A 15,782-nucleotide genomic window follows, 5' to 3' on the forward strand; every position below is an offset into this window, starting at 1 on the left:
TGCAGTTAAACGCCTTCTTTATTGCAGCATAGGGGGTCAACGAGGAGCTGGACCAAGACGCTGACGAGCGCTGGTTTCGCGTGCAATCCCGCTTTGTCTTGACAAAGCGTGATTGCACGTGAAACCAGCGCTCGTCGGCGTCTTGGTCCAGCTCCTCGTTGACCCACTATGCTGCAATAAAGAAGGCGTTTAACTGCAAAGTATACCCAGTGCTGTAGCTTCATTTCTTCGTGTGAAATTGTGGACTCTCTGACTCTGTCTTTTTCTACTGAGCACGGGTATGTGGTTTCAGCATCTATATTATAAATACCATTCAAAGTATCTATGAGTGGTTCGGGATCGCATCCTCCTTATTTCTAATAATGTTAAGTAATATTTTACTGCCGTACAATTACCTGAAGGAAAAATGTTATAAAAGAGACGCCCCCCAGTCCCAGAAATATCAAAGAAAACATGTTGCTTTTGGAGCGCATCTCATCCGCAGGGCCAGCAAATACCTACAAAGTAAGAAAAGTGATGATTACCGAGCGCTCTGTGCACATTTTCAGAGTATGAAGAGTGTAAAGCTTAATGTGTAATGTGTGTCATTATAAAAAAAACTTTTCAATTGTCCTTGTTAATTGTCAAAAGTTTTTACCAGACCCAGACCAAACAGTATAACGAATGGGGGGAGAAGCACACTGCCGCACGCTTCTCTCCTCGCTCTGTGTCGGTGTGAGCAAGACAGAACTATAGACTTACATTGTGAGACCAGCTCGGTCACGTCATGACATAAGGCTGGGAAGAACAGGCTAAGCGCACACTTTTCCAGCTCATTCTACCGATTCCAGCTCAAAACTTTTGACATGTCTTTATAATTTTAATGGTCAATTCATTTGAACAGTGAGAGAAAAGAATAACAATGAATAAAATCCAAAAAACACATTTTAATTAAGTTATGAACTGATTTGATCCCCCATCAATCAGCCAATTTATGGCTCCCAGGTACCTTTTATACAGGTAACAAACTGAGATTAGGAGCATTCTCTTTTAGAGAGTGCTCCTAATCTCAGTTTGTTACCTATATGAAAGACACCTGTCCACAGACACAATCAAGCATTTCACTCTTTCTACTGCTAATGCCTCTCCCTATACACCCATGAACACTTCCATCTTTACTGCTAATATCTCTCCCTATGCACTCATGAGCACTTCCCTGTACTGCTAATACCTCTCCCTATAACCCATGAGCACTTCCCTCTAGTCCTAATACCTCTCTCCATACAACCATGAGCACTTCCTTCTCTACTGCTAATACGTCTCCCTATACACCCATAAGCACTTCTGTCTCTACTACTAATACCTCTACCTATACAGCCATGAGCACTTCTCTCTACTGCTAACACCTCTTCCTATATACCCATGAGCACTTCCATTTAGTGCTAATACCTCCCCCTATACAACAATGAGCATTTCCCTCTACTGCTAATACCTCTCCCTATACACCAAGCATTATGCTAGCATTTCCTGCTGCTCTGTGACATTTTCTGCTTACCTTCAAGTCTTCTGATATTATGACCCCAAAATCTATTTCCTTAGATACCGAAGTAAGGAATGTATGACATATTCTATATTCCGCCCTTGGGTTTTTACGCCCTAGGTCCATTATTTTGCAGTTATCCATATAAAATGTCAGTATCCAGAGTTCTGACCATTCTTCTAGTTTACCTAAATCATTTTCCATTTGGAGTATCCCTCCAGAATCATCAACCCTGTTACAAATCTTTATTACAGCTGACTGGTCAGAGCACAGCTCAGATGTCACACTAGGAAAAGCCTGTCCACTGTGTCCTGTGCCGTACTAGAAAATATGGTGAGAAACCTGCAATATGTCTTCACTTAAACAGTTGCTATTTACTTACCGCAATAATTTTGGAGAATATAATAGCAAAGGCTGGTTGTGTGGCACCATTTATAGCGGCAGCAATGATCCCAACAAAAAAGTACGGCCATTCTGGTTTGTTCAACCTCATAATTTTGAAAAAAGAGACTGGTAGAACATCTTCAACCTAAAATATACATGTCATATATATGAATAGGGAAGGAAAGAAATTTGTTTTCTGTTTTCACACACATTTTTATTTGAATTAATCATCCTATATAATAAATGCATTAGAAATGTAAAGATCGCACCTTGCCAGGCTTTGCCTGCTGCACTTTGGTCAGCAGAGAGTTACAGGCCTGGGCCAATCAGCAGCAGAGGCAGAGTATTTAGATTCCTCCCCAGCCTTCTGACTTGGCTTTAAATTTGCTATATTTCAGTCTTGTCTGATTCAGTTCTGTCTAGTTAGTTTGATTTAGCCGTGGCTTTGCAGTTCTGACCCATTTACACTATCTAATTTTAGCCTGGTCCTGTCTGTCTTGTGATCTGTGTGTACTAATGGTTGGCTTTATCCTGTCTAGTCTAGTGTCTGTTACCTGAACCTGTATCCTGACTTGTATTCTGAACTGTTTGTGTTTTGTACATCACCTCAGTAAAGGACCTGTTATTTCTCATCTGTATAGTGTCCTGACTTTAATTACCTGTTCGTTCCTGCTAACCCTGCCGCTTACCTTCCTAAACCTGTATGTCATTATTCTCATACCTACAGTATTACCTTGGTCCTGAACCTGTTAGTTAGTACCCTATATACCTGCCATTATAGCTTCTTGATACCTGTTTGTTACTACTTTGCATACTCGCAGTTATATATTACCTTGTTTTCCTGTTTGTTCTTGTGTGTTTACCCTTCGTGTCCTGACCTGTTTCCCCCACCTTCGAAATAGTTTGATCTATTATTTTGACTTGTGACGCCCCTGCATCTTATATAGTGCAGGGACCGCCGCCTAGCTGTGGATCCACGGTATGGGAGCTCAGGGTTGCACTATTCCCTGCTATATGTTACAAGAATTTTATAAAATCAATATGTCATATTCTTCTCTTTAGTATGTTTTATGGAGTGTAGTGTACATTTATATTCACCAGGTGTCACTGTTGGATTTACTACCTTTAGAAAGCTTTGCCTGATAGTTATTTCCTATCTTACATGATACAGTAACCAGTGGCACTTTAGGTCATGTGGCCCTCCAAGTTCTGCTGAACTAAATGAAAAAAAATGAAAGGTTTGCTGTCTTCCTTAAAAAATATCTTTTTAATGTCAAACAGGAAGGAGGAGGAACAGGGGTTGAAGCCTATTTTTGTGTCTACAGCTGAGATGCAGAACATGCCATGTGTGGCCGGGTCCTGCTGCAACAATTACTTGAACCTGTTCCCTACTTCTTGCTAACATACATTTGGTAAATTTGTAAGAAAGTAAGGGGAGAGGATGCATATCATCAGACTACACATAATTTGTTTGTAGTCTGTTACCATGGAGACGCATTGTCTGCATTTCAGCTATTGACACAAAAAGATGGCACATTGTTTAAAGGGGTACTCCGCTGCTCAGCGTTTGGAACAAACTGTTCCAAACGCTGGAGCCGGCGTCGGGGACTCGTGATGTCATAGCCCGCCCCCTAATTGCGTCACACCACGCCCCCTCAATGCAAGTCTATGGGAGGGGGCGTGACAGCTGTCACGCCCCCTCCCATAGACTTGCATTGAGGGGGCGGGACGTGACATCACGAGCTCCCGGCGATGGCTCCAGCGTTTGGAACAGTTTGTTCCAAATGTTGAGCAAAGGAGTACCCCTTTAAGCCAAGTTGCTTCTTTTTGATTTCAGATACATCAGTTATCACGGCGAACCTTCTCCTTAAAACACTTGGGTGTTGCTCATATATTCCTAGCCTCATGTTTTTCATACATTGTTTTTTTTTTAACTAAAATAGAAAAGGTGTCTATTGGGCATAGGCTGGTATATCCTGGCACTCACTTCTTCTTCTTTGTCTTTCTTCCCTTTTTCTTCATCCTCAGGCGATCTCTTGACACTGTTGTGACGACTTGACTTTCTCCTCACTATCTTGGTCTCTGTAATGTTCTCATAGTCCTTGATGTGTTCGTATTCATTGCCCTTTATTTCCTGGCTTTCCTTATCTTCCTCTGCAGAAAGTGTCTAAGAATGACAGTAAATACAAATTGTTAACTGATATCACAGAGGGCAGTGTTTCCCAATCAGGGTGCCTTCAGCTGTTGAAAAAATACTACAACTCCCAGCAGCCTTTAACTGTCCGGGCATCCTGGGAGTTGTAGTTTTGCAACAGCTGGAGGCACCCTGGTTGGGAAACAACCACATATAGAGTGGAAGTCTGGATATCTGTCAGGTCCTCCAATCCAATCGCACAGTCATATTTAAAAAAAAATAAATGTAAATTTCCCATTAACTTCTTAGAGAAATGTAGACATGTATACTGTATGTATAGGCTTTACCAACTTCTACTGACCTGCATTGTGACCAGCTTATAGTAAATCCCCTCGCGTTTCATGAGTTCTGCATGGGATCCTTGTTCAGTGATGACACCTTCAGAAAATCCAGCAATGGTGTCTGCGTTCCGGATTGTTGACAATCGGTGGGCAATGACAATAGTCGTCCGGCCTTCTCTAGCCTACAATATAAGTAAAAAGTTAAGCATTTAGGGCTTATTCATACTGCAAAATCGCCACTACAGAATACCATCTGCTAGGATCAGTCATGTGCAATCTCTAATTCCATTCTGTCTGCTAGGATCGCTCGGGCATGTGAGGTCTTCATTGACGACAGTGCATTTCCGTGTAGATTACACCAAAAGAATCAACATCTAAGTTCGGAGTGCAGAATTTCCGAAACTTCCAAAAATCCACAGTGTGAATGGTGCAGCAGAATCCCAATGAAAACAATAAGAGGCTGCCGCACCGGAGTTTCCGGACTGAGTTTCTGCTCAGAAATTCATAGTGTGAATGGGCCCAAAGAGGCAGTCCAATTGAATAGTTCTGTAACTATACAGACTATGTTCACATGGACGAATGTCTGCATAGAAAATCTCCGTGTGGACATTCCCCCGACAGAGGAGTGCCGGAAGAACATGCTGGCGCTAGGACTGCTCAGAAATGCAGCCTTTCAATGCATTTCTGTGCAGACTCAACAAAGAATTGACATGTCTATTCTTTCTGCGGACATAAGGCTATGTTAACACGGCGGAATGACCGTGAGGAATTCCCCAGGAATATTCCACATGGACATTCCACTGCAGCAGAGTCCCATTGATTTCAATGAAATTCTGCTGCACTGTGCGCACGGAATTTACATAATCCGTGGAAATCACAATTTAGGTGTCAGCGAAAAGAATAGACAGCACATTTCCAAGAGGTCCTAGTGCCCGCAGGATCATGAAATGTGCGGAATGTTCGTCCATATTTTTGGCTGTGAGAACATGGCCTAAGAAGAAAACAAGTTGGAGATGTCTGTGCAAAATATCAGCCACTGTGCCCCCAAAAAAGAGGTAGAAGTATAATGTAGTAAAATACCTTATCCAGAGCTGTCTGGACCACAGCTTCGCTCTCGGTGTCCAGGGCAGATGTGGCTTCATCCAGAAGGAGAATTTTAGGGTTGCGAACGAGTGCCCTGGCAATGGCGATTCTCTGCTTCTGACCTCCGCTGAGTTGCGTCCCTCTCTCTCCCACAAGAGTGTCAAATCTCTGAAAATTCATAAAAACATGGTTAATAAATATACAGTATGTTTGTCAAGTATATACCTGGAGTATAGACTAAGAGATGCCCCATGTCTACCGCATTTCTAGTTCTACCTACTAACCCGCCACCACGCTTTAATATTAGCAGTGGATTGAAAAGGATCTCTACCGTGCTGACACTGGCCATGAGTCCCCAGAAAAATGTAATGTCAAATGACAAATCCCACATAGACAAATTGTTATTGGAAAGAAGTTATATACAGCTTTGTATCACTGGGTATTCAAAGATTACTGTCTAGATACAGCCCAAAGAAGACATTAAAGGGGTACTCCGCTGCCCCATTTTGTTCCGAACGCTGGGGGTCGTGATGTCATGGCCACACCCCTTGTGATGTCATACCACACCCCTCAATGCAAGTCTATGGGAGGGGGCGTCACGCCCCCTCCCATAGACTTGCATTGAGGGGGCGCGGTGTGACATCCCGAGGGGGCGTAGCCGTGACGTCCTGCCGCCCGCACCCAGCGTTCTAAATGAATGCCGGGTACTGCACATAGATTGCGGGGGTCCAAGCTGCGGGACCCCCGTGACCAGACATCTTATCTCCTATCCAAAGGATAAGATGTCTAGGGGTGGAGTACCCCTTTAGTGCTCTGGGTAGCTCATAGAGAGAAGCCTAGGACACTCTACGTTGCCCTCATGGCCTAGTAGACTATACGAATAATGGTTGTCTCCATGACATATGCTTTTTCATAGGGAAATCAAGACTACAGATATACAAATATATAAAACCATAGAAAACCAAAATCCATTTTGAATCAGCCTCTGAGAAATTAAAGAAGAAATCTGATTGGTTGCTATGGGCAACAGGTCAACTTTTCCTCTGCACAGGTTTTGATAAATCTCCCCCTTTATTGTTGAGCTTCCTATTCTCCTATAGAATCTGATAAGCACTTACATCTGGAAGCTTCATGATGAAGTTATAGGCATTGGCTTCCTTGGTGGCTTGTACGATTTCCTCCATGGTTACATCTTCCCGGCCATAGCGGATATTCTCAGCTATAGTGGTATCAAACAGGACGGGCTCCTGGCTCACCACACCGATGATCTCTCGTAAGTATCTGGTATTCAGATTACGAATATCTTGTCCGTCAATAGTGATCTGTAAGGAGAAGACATGACGTGAAAATGTATCCACGACTATGAGAAGATTGGCTGGAAAAGACTTCTTGTGCTAATTTATTACTATGACAGAAGGGTTTATGTATAAATGTATAAACCGCTCTTACCATGCCTTCTTTTGGATCGTAGAATCTCTGAATGAGCTGGACCGTTGTACTTTTTCCACAACCACTGCTCCCCACAAGGGCCACCGTCTGACCACTGGGAATCGTAAGGTTCAAACCGTTCAGAACCTTCAATGACAAATAATATTCTCATTAGACATGTCACTGAGCCGTGTACATAAATAATACTGCCATACTGTACACATGACTAATGCCATGATATATTACACATTAATAACTCTGCCCTACTGTACACATAAGTAATGCCACCATACATTACATAATAATAACACTGCTATACTGTACACATAAGTAATGCCACCATACATTACACATTAGTGACACTGCTATACTGTACACATAACTAACGCCACCATACATTACACATTAGTGACACTGCTATACTGTACACATAACTAACGCCACCATACATTACATAATAATAACACTGCTATACTGTACACATAAGTAATGCCACCATACATTACATAATAATAACACTGCTATACTGTACACATAAGTAATGCCACCATACATTACACATTAGTGACACTGCTATACTGTACACATAAGTAATGCCACCATACATTACACATTAGTGACACTGCTATACTGTACACATAACTAACGCCACCATACATTACATAATAATAACACTGCTATACTGTACACATAACTAATGCCATTATACATTACATATAAATAATACTGCTATACTGTACACATAACTAATGCCATTATACATTACATATTAATAACACTGCTATACTGTACACATAACTAATACCATTATACATTACATAATAATAACACTGCTATACTGTACACATAACTAATGCCAATATACATTACATATTAGTAACACTGCTATACTGTACACATAACTAATGCCATTATACATTACATATTAATAACACTGCTATACTGTACACATAAATAATGCCATTATACATTACATAATAATAACACTGCTATACTGTACACATAACTAATGCCACCATACATTACATAATAATAACACTGCTATACTGTACACATAACTAATGCCATTATACATTACATAATAATAACACTGCTATACTGTACACATAACTAATGCCATTATACATTACATATTAATAACACTGCTATACTGTACACATAACTAATGCCATTATACATTACATATTAATAACACTGCTATACTGTACACATAACTAATGCCACTATACATTACATAATAATAACACTGCTATACTGTACACATAAATAATGCCATTATACATTACATATTAATAACACTGCTATACTGTACACATAACTAATGTCACTATACATTACATAATAATAACACTGCTATACTGTACACATAAATAATGCCATTATACATTACATATTAATAACACTGCTATACTGTACACATAACTAATGCCATTATACATTACATATTAATAACACTGCTATACTGTACACATAACTAATGCCATTATACATTACATATTAATAACACTGCTATACTGTACACATAAATAATGCCATTATACATTACATATTAATAACACTGCTATACTGTACACATAACTAATACCACCATACATTACATATTAATAACACTGCTATACTGGTCACATAACTAATGCCACTATACATTACATATTAATAACACTGCTATACTGTACACATAACTAATGCCACTATACATTACATTATAATAACACTGCTATACTGTACACATAACTAATGCCATTATACATTACATATTAATAACACTGCTATACTGTACACATAACTAATGCCATTATACATTACATATTAATAACACTGCTATACTGTACACATAACTAATGCCATTATACATTACAAATTAATAACACTGCTATACTGTACACATAACTAATGCCACTATACATTACATAATAATAAAACTGCTATACTGTACACATAAATAATGCCATTATACATTACATATTAATAACACTGCTATACTGTACACATAACTAATGCCATTATACATTACATAATAATAACACTGCTATACTGTAGACATAAATAATGCCATTATACATTACATATTAATAACACTGCTATACTGTACACATAACTAATACCACCATACATTACATATTAATAACACTGCTATACTGTACACATAACTAATGCCATTATACATTACATATTAATAACACTGCTATACTGTACACATAAATAATGCCATTATACATTACACAATCGCATAATTTACCTCCATCTATCCCAACATAGGCCAAAAGTGTTTCAATTTGGCCTCCATTTGTAATGCATGTGGAAAGGCCTGCTTGATGGAATAGCACAGTGGTCTTCAACCTGCGGACCTCCAGATGTTGCAAAACTACAACTCCCAGCATGCCCGGACAGCCGTTGGCTGTCCGGGCATGCTGGGAGTTGTAGTTTTGCAACATCTGGAGGTCCACAGGTTGAAGACCACTGGAATAGCAGAGACTTCTGAGCTATTCCATTGAGTGGGATCCAGTAAAAAAAAACACTTATACCACATGGTATAAGTGTTTTTTTTTTTTTTTTTTTTTTTTTACCATGGTATGACAGGTGCCGAGAACTGGCATCAGTCATAACTATTGGTCGGAGGAATGATGGACACTGCTTAGGACCCTAAGATGAGTTACTTACTTGGACATCAGGTCTGGAGGGATAGGTGAACTTCACATTTCTGAACTCTATGTCACCCTTAATCTTGTCAGGTTTATGCCCAGCAGGGGAGAAGCTGTCTATTTTGGGCTCCTGTAGAAAATCAAGAAAAAGAATTAACCCTTTTATGGACCCTTTAAAGGGGTACTCCGGTGGGGGAAAAAAAAATGATCAACTGGTGCCAGAAAGTTATACAGATTTGTATAGTTTGTGTAGTTGTGTAGTTCTTTCCAGTCTGACCACAGTTCTCTCTGCTGACACCTCTGTCCAAGTCAGGAACTGTTCAGAGCAGGATAGGTTCGCTATGAAGATTTGCTCCTGCTCTGGACAGCTCTTGACACAGACAGAGGTGGCAGCAGAGAGCACTGTGGTCAGATTGGAAAGAACTATACAACTTCCTCTGGAGTATACAGCAGCTGATAAGTACTGGAAGGATTAAGATTTTTATATAGAAGTAATTTACAAATCTGAATAGCTTTCCAGTTGATTTAAAAAAAATAGTTTTCCACCTGAGTACCCCTTTAAGTTGATTAAACCAAGAGTAGCTCCAGTGATGATGTGCTTTAAAGGGGTACTCCCGTGGAAATTTTTATTTTTTTAAATCAACTGGTGCCAGAAAGTTAAACAGATTTGTAAATTACTTCTATTTAAAAATCTTAATCCTTCCAGTACTTTTTAGGGGCTATTTACTACAGAGGAAATGCTTATCTCTTTAGATTTCTCTGATGTCATGACCAAAGTGCTCTCTGCTGACACCTCTGTCCATTTTAGGAACTGTCCAGAGCAGCATATGTTTGCTATGAGGATTTTCTCCTGCTCTGGACAGTTCTTAAAATGGACAGCAGAGGTCAGCAGAGAGCACTGTGGTCATGACATCAGAGAAATCTTAAAAGATAAGCATTTCCTCTGTAGTATACAGCCCCTAAAAAGTACTGGAAGGATTAAGATTTTTTTAATAGAAGTAATTTACAAATCTGCTTAACTTTCTGGCACCAGTTGATTTAAAAAAAAAAGTTTTCCACGGGAGTACCCCTTTAAGAAGAACAGGCTGAACAAACAGCATGCAGGTTTACCGGGGCTGGATTTATGTACAGGCAATGTAGGCCTGCACCTATGGGGGCCTTGTGACTAGATTGTCTACAAAAATGGTGTAGTCATATGTAAATTACTTGAATTAACAGGTTATTAAAGGTAGCCACACAAACGATGTTGTAGAAGTCAGTCGGTTGTTAAACAACCATTCAACTATTGGCTGACGAACAATCATTTTTCAGACACAGCCATAAACATTTTAGTCCATATTTGTCATTAGGGTTGTTCAAACCGGCTATACATCATCAGTCACACCAGGGAAAGGACAAACATTCTGAGAACTTTCCTTTTTAAACAAAAGATCTTTTATTTGACTATTGGCCAAAAATTTTAAACATGGCCTCTTTCTAGACGATGAGAGTCTGTGTTATTTTATTAATATTGAAAGACTCCAGAATATGGAGTCTTACAAGCCATGCAGTGCAATGCTCCATGGGAAAAGAATATGCAAAGTAGATTATTTGCAGAACTTGCTCTACAGTGCTACCTACTGGAGGTAGCTTTCCTTACAATCAATGTCCTCACCCTTAAAGGCGTACTCTGCCCCTAGAAATCTTATTCCCTGTTCAAAGGATAGGAGATAAGATGTCTGATCGCGGGGGCCCCGCCCCTGAGGACCCCCGCGATCTCCCTGCTGCACCCGGCGTTCGTTTAGAGTGTCGGGTGCAGCTCCGGAGGCTCGTGATGTCACGTGCACGCCCGCTTGTGACGTCACAGCACGCCCCCTCAATGCAAGCCTATGGGAGTCCCTGACCGCGGGGGTCCCTGATCTCGACTGCGGCACACCAGACATCCAGTGCACGAAGCAAAGTTCGCTCCGTGCTGGATAACTGCCGATGCGGGACGAGGCTCGTGACATCATGGGTATTGGCCACACCCCCTCAATGCAAGCCTATGTGAGGGGGCGTGACGGCCGTCACGCCCCCTCACATAGGCTTGCATTGAGGGGGTGTGGCCAATACCCATGATGTCACGAGCCTCGTCCCGCATCGGCAGTTATCCAGCACGGAGCGAACTTTGCTTCGTGCACTGGATGTCTGGTGTGCCGCAGTCGAGATCAGGGACCCCCGCGGTCAGACATCTAACCCCCTATCCTTTAGATCTTATTAAAAGGTATTGTACATGTGGTCAAATTGACAAAATAATGATTTCTGCAAATAAAAAAAAACTTACATTGTCTATAATGGTAAACACTGTAAACGCCGCTCCTCTGGCATTTGAAAATGCTTCAATATTCGGAGATGCTTGTCCAACCGCAAAAGCTCCGATAATGACGGCAAAAAAAACCTAAGAGAGTCATAAAAGAGACATTTTAGATACACAATGCATTCGGAAAGTCTTCAGACTTTTTTCACATTTTATTACGTTGCGGCCTCAGAGACAAGATTGTGTAGCGCTTCAGATCTGGAGAAGGGTACAAAGAAATTCTGCTGCACTGAGAGTTCCCTAGTTAAAGGGGTACTCTGCCCCTAGACATCTCATCCCCTATCCTTTGGATAGGGGATAAGATGTCTGACCGCGGAGAGTCCCGCCACTGGGGACCCCCGCGATCTCGGCTGCGGCACCCCTGTCATCTGGTGCACGGAGTAAACTTTGCTCCGTGCCGAATGACTGGCCATGTGGGGCGGAGGCTTGTGAAGCCACGGTCACGCCCCACTCGTGACATCATGGCCACGCCCCACAATGCAAGTCTATTTGAGGCCCCTCATGACATCACGCCCTAGCCCTCAATGCAAGTCTATGGGAGGGGGCGTGACGGCCGTCACGCCCCCTCCCATAGACTTGCATTGAGGGGGCGTGACCATGACATCACGAGCGGGGCGTGACCGTGGCATCATGAGCCTCCAGGAATGCACCCGACGCTCTAAACGAACGCCGGATGCAGTAGGGAGATCGCGGGGGTCCCCAGGGCGGAACCCCCTCGATCAGACATCTTATCCCCTATCCTTTGGATAGGGGATAAGCTGTCTAGGGGTGGAGTACCCCTTTAAATAGAAGACTTTTGGGACAACCAGGACTATTCCTAGAGCTGTCCTCCCCATCAAACTGGCTGAACTCTAAAGATCCTGTATGTTGATGGGAGAAACTTCCGGAAGGTCATTCATCACTTTTTTTTTAACCTAAAGACATGGCGGTTATATTCAAAGGTATGATATGAATGGTTTTTATTGAAATCTATGGTACAGTGCCGGCAATTCAGAAGCGCTTCATAATGTCTACGTAGAGTCCCACCATTATAGCACGCCAATAAACAATAGGGTCTTAGAGTAAGTATATTGGGGGAGATTGATCAAAACCTGTGCAGAGGAAAAGCAGCCCAGTTGCCCATAGCAACCAATCAGATCGTTTCTTTCATTTTTAACAAGGCCTCTGGAAAATGAAAGGAGCGATCTGATTGGTTGCTATGGACAACTGGGCAAGTTTTCCTCTGCACGTGTTTTGATAAATCTCCCCCATTGTGCTTGAGTGTACGACTCAAAACAGTTTATACCATAAAGCATTCTACCTATATAAGGCTGGGCTCACATCCGGCTGGTACACCACGGTTTTAGGTCCGGTCACAAGACCAGATACGGGGCAAAAATGAGTCACTATCTGAATGAGATGCGGGCCGGATGTATACAGTGACATTGGCTATCCCTCAACACTGATCTTAAAATTGAGACATTTGCCAGTATATCCTAATATGAAGGACAAAATATATAGATTCCGGTGCTGTAATCTTAATGTAGACAGCGCATAAACGGGCTATATTAGGTGGTCTCCACCCCTACAGTCGCAATTGAGTGAATGCGGAAACCGGTACTGGCAGGTGATATAGTAAGTACATTATTTGTTTCCCGCACTCTGTTAATATCCTCTGCCAGCAAACTGTATCACGCGGAGTTCTCTTCTTTAAGTATCCACGCAGCTAGGTAGACTGCCCCGGCCGGTGGCGTCTCTACCAGTGTATCCAGCTGAGGTATAGCAAAGTCTGTAACAGTGAGTGACATCACTACTGGTCCCTGATGAAACCACAAAGCCTCAAATGCGTTTCGGAAGGGGTTACACCTTGATGACTAAAGGGGTTATGTTCTGACGAAGAAAGGCTTTGCCCCTTCGGAAACATGTTGGGGGCTTTGGGGTTTGAACGAGAACCAGTAATGACGTCACTCACTCTTACAGACTATGCTATACCTCAGCTGGATACACTGATAGAGACACCGCCGGCCGGGGCAGTACTCCTAGCGGTGTGGATCCTTAGCGCAAGCGTGGCTAATGAAGAGGACACCGTGGCATACAGTTTGCTGGCAGCAGATATTGAAACAGAGTGCAGGCAACAAATAGCTTGGAGGGTGGACAGGGTTCTATCCAGAGCAGGAGCAAATCCCCATAGCAAACCTCTCCTGATCTGGACGGTTCCTGACACGGACAGAGGTGTCAGCAGAGAGCACTGGGGTCAGACAGAAAATAAATTCAAAAAGAAAAGAACTTTCTGTGGTGTATACAGCAGCTGTTAAGTACTGGAAGGATTAAGATTTTTAAATAGGAGTAAAAATAAAAATCTGTTTAACTTTATGGCACCAGTTAACTTGAATTTTTTTTTTTTCCAGTGGAGTACCCCTTGAAGTCACCCTCTACCCACAGGATATGGTATAGCTAGCTGATAAGTGGGAGCCCAACTGGTGGGCCCCCAACCGACCACACTAATGAAAGCCTCTTGTCCCCTTGAGTTATCGAAGCCACAACATGCACACATGCCCACTGCTCCATTTAATCTCTATGGGGGAGATTTATCAAAACCTGTGCAAAGGAAAAGTTGCCCAGTTGCCCATAGCAACCAATCAGATCGTTTCTTTCATTTTGCACAGGCCTTGTTAAAAATGAAAGCAGCAATCTGATTGGTTGCTATGGGCAACATGGCAACTTTTCCTCTGAACAGGTTTTGATAAATCTCCCCCTATGGGTACAGAAAAAACTGAGCCAAAATACTAACTGCGCTAAGAACAAGAGTTTTCCAACCAGGGTGCCTCCAGATGTTGCAAAACTACAGTTCCCAGCATGCCTGGACAGCCGTTGGCTGTCCAGGCATGCTGGGAACTGTAGTTTTGCAACATCTGGAGGCACCCTGGTTGGGATTCACTAACCTACCCACTGCCGCAGCCTTTAAAGGGGAACTCCGGTGGAAACAAGTAGAAAACAAATGTTTTCAAATCAACTGGTGCCTGAAAGTTAAACAGATTTGTAAATGACTTCTATTAAAAATATGAATCCTTCCAGTACTTATTAGCTGCTGTATAAAACAGAGACATTTGTGAATTTATTTTCTGTCCGACAACTGTGCTCTCTGCTGACACCTCTGTCCGTATCAGGAACGGTCCAGATTAGAATCATATCCCCATAGAAAACCTCTCCTGCTCTAGACAGTTCCTGACATGGACAGAGGTGTCAGTAGAGAGCCCTGTGGTCAGACAGAAAAGAGCCTCCAAATTTCTCTGTAGTATAGAGCAGCTGATAAGTACAAGAAGGGTTAAGATTTTTTAATAGAAGTAATTTACAACTCTGTTTACCTTTCTGACACCAGTTGATTTGACTTTTTTTTTTCCCCACCGGAGTACCCCTTTAATACCAAGGCTCTTCCTGGCATATGCAAAATCACAATTTTGTAACTTTTTTTTGTAAGAAAAAAAAAAATAATGGGCGTCTTTACTTACGGTTAGAACATTCCCGATAGTGTAGCCTCCTTCTATAATCAGAGTGGAACCATACCAGAAGGCCAAGGCATAGGACGCATATATCATCAAGAAGGCAAATCCAATCGATATGTTAGCTGTGACGGCCTTCTTGATACCTATGTTTTTCGCATCCTCTAAATTCTTTTCATACCTGAAAAACATGCAGGTTACACAAGGGATTAAAGGGGTACTCCAGTGGAAAACTTTTTTTTTTTTTTTTTTTAAATCAACTGGTGCCAGAAAGTTAAACAGATTTGTAAATGACTTTTGTTTAAAAAAAATCTTTACCCTTCCAGTACTTTTTAGCAGCTGTATGCTACAGAGGAAATTATTTTCTTTTTGAATTTCTTTTTTGTCTTGTCCACAGTGCTCTCTGCTGACACCTCTGTCCGTGTCAGGAACTGTCC

At 41.8% G+C, this 15,782-nt stretch overlaps 1 pseudogene; it reads right to left on the minus strand.

Annotated features, from left to right (window-relative positions):
* LOC130273009 (ATP-dependent translocase ABCB1-like) overlaps positions 1-15,782 on the minus strand; it is an 85,818-nt pseudogene that overhangs the window by 17,659 nt on the left and 52,377 nt on the right.

Source organism: Hyla sarda, chromosome 5, assembly GCF_029499605.1.
Source record: "Hyla sarda isolate aHylSar1 chromosome 5, aHylSar1.hap1, whole genome shotgun sequence".
Lineage (NCBI taxonomy): Eukaryota > Metazoa > Chordata > Amphibia > Anura > Hylidae > Hyla > Hyla sarda.